The following is a 12,500-nucleotide window of genomic DNA, read 5'->3' as shown; positions in this document are numbered from 1 at the left end:
CATATCGGCAAGGGTTCGAGTCCTTTGCCTGACAGCGTTTCAGTTTCCGAATATGTTTCCATCAAGCTCTTGTTAGTCTCGATCGTGTTTGCATGGAATTAAAATGGATAAAATTAATGTGGTTGATAAGATGAATACACACACACGCACGCACACACACACACACACACACACACACACACACACACACACACACACACACACACACACACACACACACACACACACACACACACATATGTATATATATACATATATATATATATATATATATATATATATATATATATATATATATATATATATATATATATATATATATATATAAATATATATATATATATATATATTCTGTTAAGAACATGAGAAGTGGTAGGGAACATCATCTTACCAATAGGGTTGATATTTTAGTGTAATAATTTTTTTATTCATTTTTTATTAATATATCTTCATTCGTTCTTTAGAATATTTTAACTCCAACTTCTTTTTGACTTTGTGTCAGCACACACATATATTATTGTCTTCGTTTTGAGCGGACTTTGGCTGTTAGAAAACGTAAGATAACAAATGCCTAACTTTCTCAGTATTTTCTCGCCAAAGATGCTGGTCTCGCATTCACTTAGTTGTGGGTTCGAATCTCGCACACCTCTCTGATTCCCAGCAGTGACTGTTTATTAATTGCCCCAACAGTCCAAGCGCACAGGGTAAAGGTGGCGGCTAAGCGCCTCCTGGCGTAAGCTCATCATCTTCTTGTACAAAGATGAATAAAACAGTGTTGCGGCATCTAGAGAAAAGAAAAAGGGTTACAGAGGATTACAAAGGCGGAGCATGCCGACAGGAGACCTTTTGGTCCAGAACTAGGTCGGATGCGAAAAAAGATATATAATAATGATAAATAGATCAATGAATGAATAAAAACATAATAATATAAATAATATAAATAAAATAAATAAATAAATACATAGGTATAGTTAAATAAACAGACAGGTAAATAGTAAATAATAATAAGTTGACATATAACTAATAATAAATGAAAACCAAGCAAATAATAAACAAAACACACAAATAATAACAAAACAAATAATATAAAATTAATGACAGTCATTACAGCATCTTGCTTAGGTGTTTATCTAAATGATTCTTAAAGCTTCGAACAGTTCGTAAAGAGTTTATCGATGTTGATAAACCTATTCTTTAATGATGGGGCAGCGTGCCATCTTGGCCGATAACGAATGAAATAGGCTGGCAGTTGAGAAAACAAAAAGAAGAAGAACCCTGAGCAACAGAGATCATAATTGCATATTTTCGGACCAAGTGCCAATTTTCATCGTTCTCTTGTTGAAGTCAAACTAATCTATTCCCGTGGTTACCCCTGGTCATAAAAGACCATGTAACTTATCTCGAATAGATTTTTCCGTATTGTTTTGCAATTTTCCTTTAATCTAGCTATCACCACGTTATAATTTTTATCCCTCTGGATTTTGCTTGCAAGTGAAAGGAACAAATGCAATCTTTACTCCTTGTTTCATATTTTGCTTAAGGGGATTATATTCTAAAAGTGAGATTGGATAATTCTTAATGGGTTTAGATCCTTTCTATTGGGATTAGATCCCCTCTTTATAGGGTTGGATTCCTCTTAAGGGATTCGAGTCCTCTAAAAAGAACCCAACCACCTTAAGAAGGATCCAAACCTCTTTAAGAGGGATCTAACCAAACCCCTTAAAGGAAAGCGTTGTCATGCATCTTGAGATGAAGACTGCATAATTGGTCTGAGGGAAATGTAAATTTCTTATTTCAAATTAGTTTCATATCTATCCTCCTTGGACGCTGAATTTCAAGCTCAAATGGTAATGGCAGTTACTCGGGTTCGAGTCCCAACGGCTACCAGTGATTCCCTTACCCATCGGAGCAAAATGAAAACAGAAGTTTTTTTAAATAATAGAATAGGCCTACGTGACTGTAACAAAAGAAGTTGATACTAAACAACAATTTGAAGAGTGAGTAATGATCTTTATATGCGATGAAACCATGATAATGTTATGGGTGGCAGTGAAAAGCACTTTGTCAATTTGTTATATTAAGTCACTTTTTCACTACATACACCAAAAATTACAAAAGCGTGCTTACACCTTGAAGACTGATCCACTACTGATGCCATGTTTCCTCACCAACTCCGATTTGGCGGCAAACTCATAGAGGCGCGCTTATATTTGGTTCTTACAAACATTGTACATACAGTTTAATTACAATACAATAAATTAACAATACACTCAATAATTAATAATACAATTAATGGTTAACAATACAACCAATGGTTAATAATGTAGTTAATGGAGGAAAATATACGCAGACCACCACAATAAATGACGAAAATAACTTATCAAAATACACTGTTCTATTTACTTTAGTCTTAGGCCTCTGAATTCAAACTAAATAAGCTGGCAGATTTAGTATATTTCAGTATAGTATTAGACAGCTTTTTCTTCATTAAATGAATATACAGAGGACCGCGCGGTAGCCCAGTGGATACCGTGTCGAACTCATGAGCAAGTGGTCCTGAGTTCGATTCTCGGGATCCGCTTCGGGCTTCTTGCGTTGGTTCCCGACAGCGCTGGACAGGTGAGGAGGCGACCCAAACATCGGCCCAAAAAATAACAGCAGCTTGGTGCAACTTTCAGGGTTTGTTTTACCAGGGGTTTTTCACTTCCCACTCCGTGGGGGTTGGGAGGGTGAGTTTGAGTGGGAATGTAGAGAAATTCTCAGATAAAGGAAATCGACTACCGGAGCAAAATTACCCACAATTTTCAGAATCCGTGAATCGAGCACCTGTATATAAAAGTTGTAACTCGTCGAGGTTGTCATTATTTCTTCGCGATGAGGAAAAGTTGATGATATTTGGAATAAATGTATAAGAACTCTTATTCATCACACTTGATAAAGGTTATTTACTTTGATGAGAAGATTCTTCGTAACTCCCTACATGTGTAGTTTATTTTTCTTTTTTTCCTTTTTCTTTTTTCTTTTTTTTTCAAATAGATGCAAGAAGTTGAGCAGAGATAACTTTTGGACAAAAACACATTTGCACTCAGGAAGAAATATCAAATTTTAATCTCTCACTCCAAACAGTTGCTTTTCTACCAAAAATAAAGGAAATATGTATTATCTATTTAATATCATAAAAACACTACAGCACTTGTAATAGAACAAGTTATTACGCATGCACATATTACAATGATTTCATATTTTTCAATATACTAATCTTGGTCTCGCAAAAGATTAAAATATGTATAAAGAAAGTCATGAAATGTGTATGTTCTTTCATAGAAGAGATAATCTAATTTCCCCTTGTTCTCTACCTTTTTGTGATCATATGCAAAGTTTTTCTTTGCATGACAAGCGAATGAATTCCTCACAAAGAATCAAATGAAGCGCTACATTTTTTCAATTGTATGTACATGGTCCTACTCCTCTCTCTCTCTCTCTCTCTCTCTCTCTCTCTCTCTCTCTCTCTCTCTCTCTCTCTCTCTCTCTCTCTCTCTCTCTCTCTCTCTCTCTCTCTCTCTCTCTCTCTCTCTCTCTCTCTCTCTCTCTCTCTCTCTCTCTCTCTCTCTCTCTCTCTCTATCTCTCTCTCTCTCTCTCTCTCTCTCTCTCTCTCTCTCTCTCTCTCTCTCTCTCTCTCTCTCTCTCTCTCTCTCTCTCTCTCTCTCTCTCTCTCTCTCTCTCTCTCTCTCCTCTCTCTCTCTCTCTCTCTCTCTCTCACTCTCTCTCTCTCTCTCTCTCTCTCTCTCTCTCTCTCTCTCTCTCTCTCTCTCTCTCTCTCTCTCTCTCTCTCTCTCTCTCTCTCTCTCTCTCTCTCTCTCTCTCTCTCTCCCAGCTTGTCTGTCTGTCTGTCTTTTTCTCTATCACTTTCTCTTTTTCTATCTCGTTTTCTCTTTCATATTTCTTTCTCCTTCTCTAGCTCCCTCTCTCTTCAACTGTTTCTCTCTCCTTTTGTCTCCTTCTCTCTCCATCTCGGTCTCTCTTTCTTTCTCATTGTATTTCTGTTTGCCTGTCTATCATGTGTGTGTGTGTGTGTGTGTGTGTGTGTGTGTGTGTGTGTGTGTGTGTGTGTGTGTGTGTGTGTGTGTGTGTGTGTGTGTGTGTGTGTGTGTGTGTGTGTGTGTGTGTGTGTGTGTGTGTGTGTGTGTGTGTGTGTGTGTGTGTGTGTGTGTCTGTGTGTGAGATAGAGAGAGAGAGAGAGCAAGGGAGAGAGAGAGAGAGAGAGAGTGAGTGTGACTATGTGTGATTCAACATGGTCTTGTATCGCGTGTTGGACTCGTGATCGACAGCTATTTCCCTCCTGGAAAAGACCTCAGAGCTCATATATGACCGACCTATGGGTAATGTTGTGACCTTACACACACACACACACACACACACACACACACACACACACACACACACACACACACACACACACACACACACACACACACACACACACACACACACACACACACACACACACACACACACACACACACACACACACACACACACACACACACACACACACACACACACACACAAAACTCCTCTCCCATGAGAATTGGAGTAACGACTCGCAGCGCAGCGACACTGAAATTATTGAAACGTGCCAATATCTTTTGACTTATTGTCAACGCAACCCCAGAAGGCCGGTACTTGGTCTCCGGACCGTCTCCAAGACCTCTGTCATCTGGAGATATTGAAAATAAACGGGAAACATCGTGCTTAGTAGCTAAGTCTGGATTGATATCACAAACAAAGGAAAATGTTATTAACCTCTTTAATGCAGTGAAGCATCTTGTAGATTTTTTGCTCTTTTTTGTTTATTTGTTTGTTATTATTTGTCTGGTTGTGTATTATTTGCTTGATTTTCATTTATCATTAATTATCTCTCAGTTTATTATCATTTACTATTTACCTGTTTGTTTATCATTTAGCCATAGCTATACATTTATCTATTTTATTTATTATTATTTATATTATTATAATTTTTATTTATTCTTTTTTATTTATCATTATTATATATATTTATTCGCATCCGACCTAGTTATGGACCAAAAGGTCTCCTGTCGGCATGCTCCGCCTTTGTAATCCTTTGTAATCCTTTGTTCTAGACTATTATTTTTTAGCTGGGGTAAGAGAGGGAGTGATGAATTCTGGACCAAACAGAGTTCTGGGTCAACTATTGACCTCTTCTCCCAATACATCATTGCCTTAAAGTGATTATCGTACATTCCACTTCTTCTGACAAATCCAAACAAACTCGAACTCCTCCTTTGATTTGTTATTACACTCCACATATCAATTACACTTAACCCTAAGAGACTCCCCACTCACGTGACTCCTTCAACTCCCCGAGGCTATCAAGTCTGACCTTACGATGACCCGCAAGAGCCGTGGTTTGACCTGAGACGCTGTCTCTCGACCCAACACCATGCATAAGTTACACACTGGCCTGACGGTCTCTGGGCTGTACGTAGTAATGTGATGAATACTGCATCACTTGATGTTCGTCTGTTGACCACCACACATCTCTGACTCCTTCGTGTATAACGTCTGGTAAGGAGTCTGTGTTACCTCCACTACGTACCCTTATTCTAGACAGATGAACAGTTCGAGTATAGTTATATGAACATGAATAGTGTGTGTGTGTGTGTGTGTGTGTGTGTGTGTGTGTGTGTGTGTGTGTGTGTGTGTGTGTGTGTGTGTGTGTGTGTGTGTGTGTGTGTGTGTGTGTGTGTGTGTGTGTGTGTGTGTGTGTGTGTGTGTGTGTGTGTGTGTGTGTGTGCGTGTGTGCGTGCGTGTGTGTGTGTGTGTGTGCGTGTGTGGGGTGGGGGAGGAGCAAACAGACCGTAAATCCAGTTACGTTATACTATTTCTAACAGAAAATCAAAATTACGGTGATTCTTTAATCAAAAGGGGAATAGTGTAGCAGATAGTGTGTGTGTCTAGCTTGGAGAGAGATGGTTCAAACAGAAGGTAAAAGGCGAGGGACGTACCCCATGAGGCGCTGAATATCTCTCCTTTGACCTTTTAGGCGCTTTAGGAACTCCTGAGGCAGGCAACAGTTGATGATAGGAAACAGTACAAACGAACATGTATTATATACAAAATGCGTCAAATCACCACAATATCAAATGCTTGCGTGTAGTAAGAAGTTGGAGTACCACCTAACTGGACGCCAAGCTTTGGCTTCGCGCGAAACATACAGAGCTTGGTTCTTCTTACACAATTATAAATAATTAATACAATGACAATAATAAAATTATTATACAACAAAATTTATTATATTTGTGTGATAGGAAAACACAAACACATTTGAACAATTCGCAAGTATAATACACTTGCTACAAGCCAAAGGATCACAAAGTGTTACAAAGGAGGTGCATGACGACAGGAGACCTTTTGATCCATAACTAGGTCGGATGTGAAAAAATTATAGTATTGATAAATAGATAAATAAGTAAATGAATTAATAAATAAATCAATCAATCAAATTATAATGATATAAATAATAATAAATAAAATAAGAAATAGATAGGTAAAGTTGAATAATAAACAAACAGGTAAATAGTAAATAATAATAAATTGACAGATAAATAATAATAAATGATAATCAAGCAAAAATGATAAAACAGACAAATAATAACAAACAAACAAATAATATTAAATGTCAGGCATTACAGCATCTTGCTTAGTTGTTTACCCAAACGCATTTTAAACCTTCAAACTGAACTACATTATATTGCCTCTGCAGGAAGTTTATTCCATTCATTAACTACACGGTTGGCAAAGTTGTTTCTACCCATTTCCAAATTAAATCTATTTCTTGACAGTTTGAGACCATTATTTCTTGTCGGATTCTCATTCAGTGTGAAAATTTTGTCACTTTTGATGTTGTCAATTACCTTTAGAATCTTAAAGTCACCTCTGAGTCTACGCTTTCTTAGGGAAAACAGATTCATATGTTTTAGTCGATTTTCATATGATTTATTTTTGATATTTGGAATCAGTTTTGTGGGTCACCCTTGTACTTTTTCCAATCTGTCAATGTCTTTAATGAGATTCGGTGACCATACGGAAACAGCAGCATGTATATATATAAACTACACAATGGTACGATACCATCGCAACAAGACTCGAACTCTCGACAATGAAGATGCGAGCCCACACGCTTCTGAATGCAACACCATTGCACAAAGGACGGCCAGATAAATTCATAATTGAAAAGAGGAAGATAGGAAGAGGAAGAGGAGGAGGAGGGGAAGTGGAGGACGAGAAAGAGAAGGAAGAGGAGGACTCCTAAGAGTAGCAATAGAAAGAGGAGTGGATAAAGTAGGAAAAGCAGGAGTTGGAGGATTTGAAAAATTAGGAATAGGAGTTGCCAAGAAAAGAGGGAGGGAAAAGGATGGAGGGGAGTGGAGTGTGATAGGGATGGAATGGGTGGGAGTGGTTTTTATGCCTTTGGTTTTAGGCTACCTCCCTTATAAGGGGGAAAAAAAGCCTTTGGTACATGTATGTATGTATGTATGTATGTATGTATGTATGTATGTATGTATGTATGTATGTATGTATGTATGTATGTATGTATGTATGTATGTATGTATGTATGTATGTATGTATGTATGTATGTATGTATGTATGTATGTATGTATGTATGTATGTATGTATATATGTATGTATGTATGTATGTATATATGTATGTATGTATGTATGTATGTATGTATGTATGTATGTATGTATGTATGTATGTATGTATGTATATGTATGTATGTATGTATGTATGTATGTATGTATGTATGTATGTATGTATGTATGTATGTATGTATGTATGTATGTATGTATGTATGTATGTATGTATGTATGTAAGTATGTATGTATGTATGTATGTATGTATGTATGTATGTATGTATGTATGTATGTATGTATGTATGTATGTATGTATGTATGTATGTATGTATGTATGTATGTATGTATGTATGTATGTATGTATGTATGTATGTATGTATGTATGTATGTATGTATGTATGTATGTATGTATGTATGTATGTATGCTAATAAGAACACGGGTACGTGTGTTCACTTATGCAAAGTAGACCACTTGGAAAAAGAAACTAACGAAGCAGAGCGCTTTCGTATATTACATCTTCTGTGCGTATGTATGTATGTATGTATGTATGTATGTATGTATGTATGTATGTATGTATGTATGTATGTATGTATGTATGTATGTATGTATGTATGTATGTATGTATGTATGTATGTATGTATATATGTATGTATGTATGCTAATAAAAACACGGGTACGTGTGTTCACTTATGCAAAGTAGACCACTTGAAAAAAGAAACTAACGAAGCAGAGCGCTTTCGTATATTACATCCAGTGCGAAAAGCATGGATGTATTTATGTTTGTATGTATGTATGTATGTATGTATGTATATATGTATGTATGTATGTATGTATGAATGTATGTATGTATGTATGTATGTATGTATGTATGTATGTATGTATGTATGTATGTATGTATGTATGTATGTATGTATGTATGTATGTATGTATGTATGTATGTATATATGTATGTATGTATGTATATATGTATGTATGTATGTATGCATGTATGTAGGAATAGGAGTAGGAGCAGGAGTAAGAGAAGTGGGAGTTAGTGGAGTAGGAGTACCAGGATTAGAAGGAATAGAAATAATTGTCGAAGGATAAAGGGAGTTAGAAAGAAGAGGAGGAGAAAAAAGAGGAGGATGATTAAGAGAAGAATGAGTGGAGGAAAATGGGAAGAAGGAAGTAGAGAAGGAAGAAGAGAAAGAGAAGGAAAATTGCAAGGAAGAAGAAGAGGAGGTGGACGAAAGAAACGGTATATGAGGAAAAGGAGAAAGAGAAAGAGGAGAAAGAGATGGAGGTGGAGGAAGAGGAGGTGGTGGGTAAGGAAATAAAAAAGAGTAGGGAGGGGAGGAGGGGAGGAGGAGGAGGGGAGGAGGAGGAGGGGAGGAGATGGAGGGGAGGAGGAGGGGAGGAGGAGGCGGGTGAAGAAATATAGAGGAGGGGTAGAAGGAGGAAGAAGAGGCAGTTCCGGTGGAGGAGGAAGGTGAGTAGGATAAAGAAAAAACAGGGGAGAAAGAAAATGAGGACAAAGAAAAAATGTACGAGAGGAAGAGGAGGAGGAGGAGGAGGAAGAAGAAGACAGAGTAGGTATGACGTCAGTGACGTATGGAATCAAGGTTATCACGAATGCAAAAAGAAATGAGAAAGAATGAGGTATAATTAAACAAATGTAAAGCGGAACGGCGATTATTATGAAGAATATAATAATGTCAAGTCTTGAAGTCTTAGAGGAAATTTATACTCACGGGAAATGCGCGGGTCCGGCACATTTGCTGGACGAAAAGAAAATGATGAATTCAAGTCGATGTGTCGGAACAAGAGGGTACGAGTTGTGTGTGTGTATGTTTGTTCTGAATGTTTCATTTATGAAATACAATAAATTCAAAACAATATCCAAATTGCTAGAAACACGTAAAATTATTTTCAAATTCCATGAAATAAGAAACAAACACCTACCCGTTGATGTATATAAGTTGGTGATTTACAAAGGGATTTCATCTGCTTGCATGTATAGAAGAGAGCATGTTTCGTAGCATACATTGGCATGAATGCATACGCGCGTTTATAGTGTAAAGGTACGTGGATATGATATATAGGAAGCGGGGGATATGTTTGAAATTTAGATAAATCCATATCAACAGTACCAACAAGTCAAAGGTAATTTGCAAGGAACAGTTTTTACCTTGTACAGACGAGTAGGAATTAGATTTTGTGGACATGTTTGAAATTTAGATAAATCCATATCAACAGTACCAACAAGTCAAAGGTAATTTGCACGGAACAATTTCTACCTTGTACAGACGAGTAGGAATTAAATTTTGAACTGGATGAGGACAGTGATGTATGAAGACATGCTGCACATCGGGGAAACAGCACTGATTGCATATAATATGCTCATAACGATATACGTTACAGAAGTGCTTAGAGAGTGTCTTTTTAAGTAAACACAATTACAAGTGTGATAAGATATGGTGGTGAGGAGCCTACACCAAGAGGCGCTGAGTAGCTGCCCCCCGAAGCCGTCACCTTTGCTTGGACTATTGGGGTGCGTAACAATCACCGCAGGGAATCGGAGAGGAGTGTGGGATTCGAACCCACAATTAAGCGATTACGAGACCAGCGTGTTTCCCATTACGCCACCTACGAACATTCCTATGGAGAGGCTATATATAGACTGGGACCAAGGTCCTGACTCAAATCTATGGGTCTAGTTGACGGTTACTGCCACCGTCTCTCAAGAAGCTGAAGAATTTGTATAAAGGATACCTTAAGGATACATGCTAAACTGAACCAGCATCGTTTTGCTACAATTCTTTAACCAGTTCTGCTTCGTTTAATCCTTTTGTATTAGCTCCCGATAGGAGAATTTATTTGTCACCCTGACATTCATGAGGTAAGGAAGGAGACACCAAAGACCACATTGAAACAATATCATACCACTCTCCCACAATATTCCCCTGGCCATAAAGATAGCCGGACCCTCTCTCCATTTACAACTAATACGTGCTGGGATATTAGGGACTTTCCATCCCAACTCCTCCCAGCCATCCTGAGAACGAGTCCCTGTGTGCTCCGAAACACGTGTCTGCATCACATCTTGGATCACGTGTTGGACTGGTGATCGACAGCTATTACCCTCCCGGATGAGGCCTCAGAGCTTATATATGTAACGATCTATGGGTAATGCTGTGACCTTACACACACCCAACCTTTAGCCCAAGAAAGTTGGAGTACCGGCTTGTAGTGCAGCGATACTGAAAGTTTGTCCACCCTGGGTGGGACTTGAACTCGGATCGCTGAATTATCGTTTGAGAACGTTGCCACTGCACCGTCGAGGCGGTATGTGCAAATATGTGAACTTCTGCGAATCTATTAACACGGATGCCAGCAACATGTCGGCTGTACCCGTGGCGACCAATGAGGTCTCAACGTTAATGTCGGAAACTTGTTGATAACTTCTTTGTTGTTAGGTTCCAAACATGTTGCCGGCACATGTTTGATAACATGTGTGAACGTGACCTTAGACCAACTTGCTCGGATGTAGTTTAACCCAGTGCTGTCGACAGCTTAAACTCATATCACGTTAACATTCCTGAAACTGTTTGTGGTCGCTTGCTCTGAACCCATGGATGTGTGTGTGTTGTTTTTATTCTCATTTTGTTACACGTTTATATATTTTATTCTGTGTTAACCCGCTCGCGACAACCCACACAAGCCGTAAATTTACAAATGGAAATTAAGGAACAGTGTCGAGACGTCCGATATATTTCTCTTGGGTTTCACTGAAACATTGTTAAACGCAATATAGGCGCTGTGTCGGGCTAAATGTGCTAAATATCCTCACTTACTGCACAGACAGCAGTCCCTGGCCAACCGCAAGTACAACACAGCAAGGTTATTTCGACTACATGGACTCTAGCGAACATTTAAACTCGCGAATTAGACCTAGTATCAAGTAGGCGTGTTAGAATTTTGTTCCGTAGGTTGTAGAAACATTCTCACATTTGATGGTTGACTACGGCGTTGTTTGTCTAGCTCAACACAATACAAGGAACATTTGTACCGGCTGCCTCGTATACATATGCAGGCACATCACATGCTGTTCAAAGCACCTTGTAACACGTATCGTCCACTTTTCGTTAATTTCTTGTGTAGCCAGAATTATTCTATTGTGTTCGAAAGACATGTAAACACATAAATACATCTACTACGTACAGTTGACGGCACATATAACTGGTACAGTCCTTGGGTTAATAATGTTATATCTTGTAAGTGTTTATTTGTTTATATTCAAATATCAATATGTAATGAGCTGCCACTGTATCTAGATTAATCTTTCGTACAATGACTACTTCTGTATGTAAACAAGTAATTATACGGTAACTGATGTATAATTGAGCTAACAATAATTATATGCGACAGTATGTTTCTAAACACAAATATCAGGGAATTACTGCCTGTCGTTGTTATATTAGTCTCTTAGACCACCGGCACAAAGCTGGAGTAAGCATATATTACAAGTATGTGTGTTTGAAGATGAATTAGTTTCCTATAGTGTTATTACTAATGTATACAAAAACACAGATAGCAGGTACAGTATAAGGCTGTGATTAACGCGTTGGTTGTAAATGGTTAAAACTTATATACTAAAACTGTGTGTAATTTGCTGCCTGTGTAACGTATGAGTATTATGACATTCTTTGTCCGTCTAATGCCTCCCATAAATGCCAGTTTTCTGACCTATGTAGTGTCCTTAGTGTAATCACCCTGTTATGCAATTTTCTCTTTGCCTCCATCTCTAGGTGCCTATTACTCACGTCCCTTTTCACTGGTTGTTTCAGAATAATTATGTATTGT

General features: G+C 38.0%; 1 protein-coding gene across 1 annotated transcript in view; it reads left to right on the top strand.

Moving 5' to 3' along the window:
- Positions 1 to 12,500, top strand: part of LOC143026136 (uncharacterized) — a 467,263-nt gene that overhangs the window by 285,644 nt on the left and 169,119 nt on the right. The gene's annotated exons all lie outside the window — the stretch shown is intronic.

This window comes from Oratosquilla oratoria, chromosome 6 (assembly GCF_046742065.1).
Source record: "Oratosquilla oratoria isolate Oo_2021 chromosome 6, ASM4674206v1, whole genome shotgun sequence".
Classification (NCBI taxonomy): Eukaryota; Metazoa; Arthropoda; class Malacostraca; order Stomatopoda; family Squillidae; genus Oratosquilla; species Oratosquilla oratoria.
The sequence above is the reverse complement of the archived record's forward strand: the minus strand, read 5'-3'. Positions and strand labels throughout refer to the sequence as shown.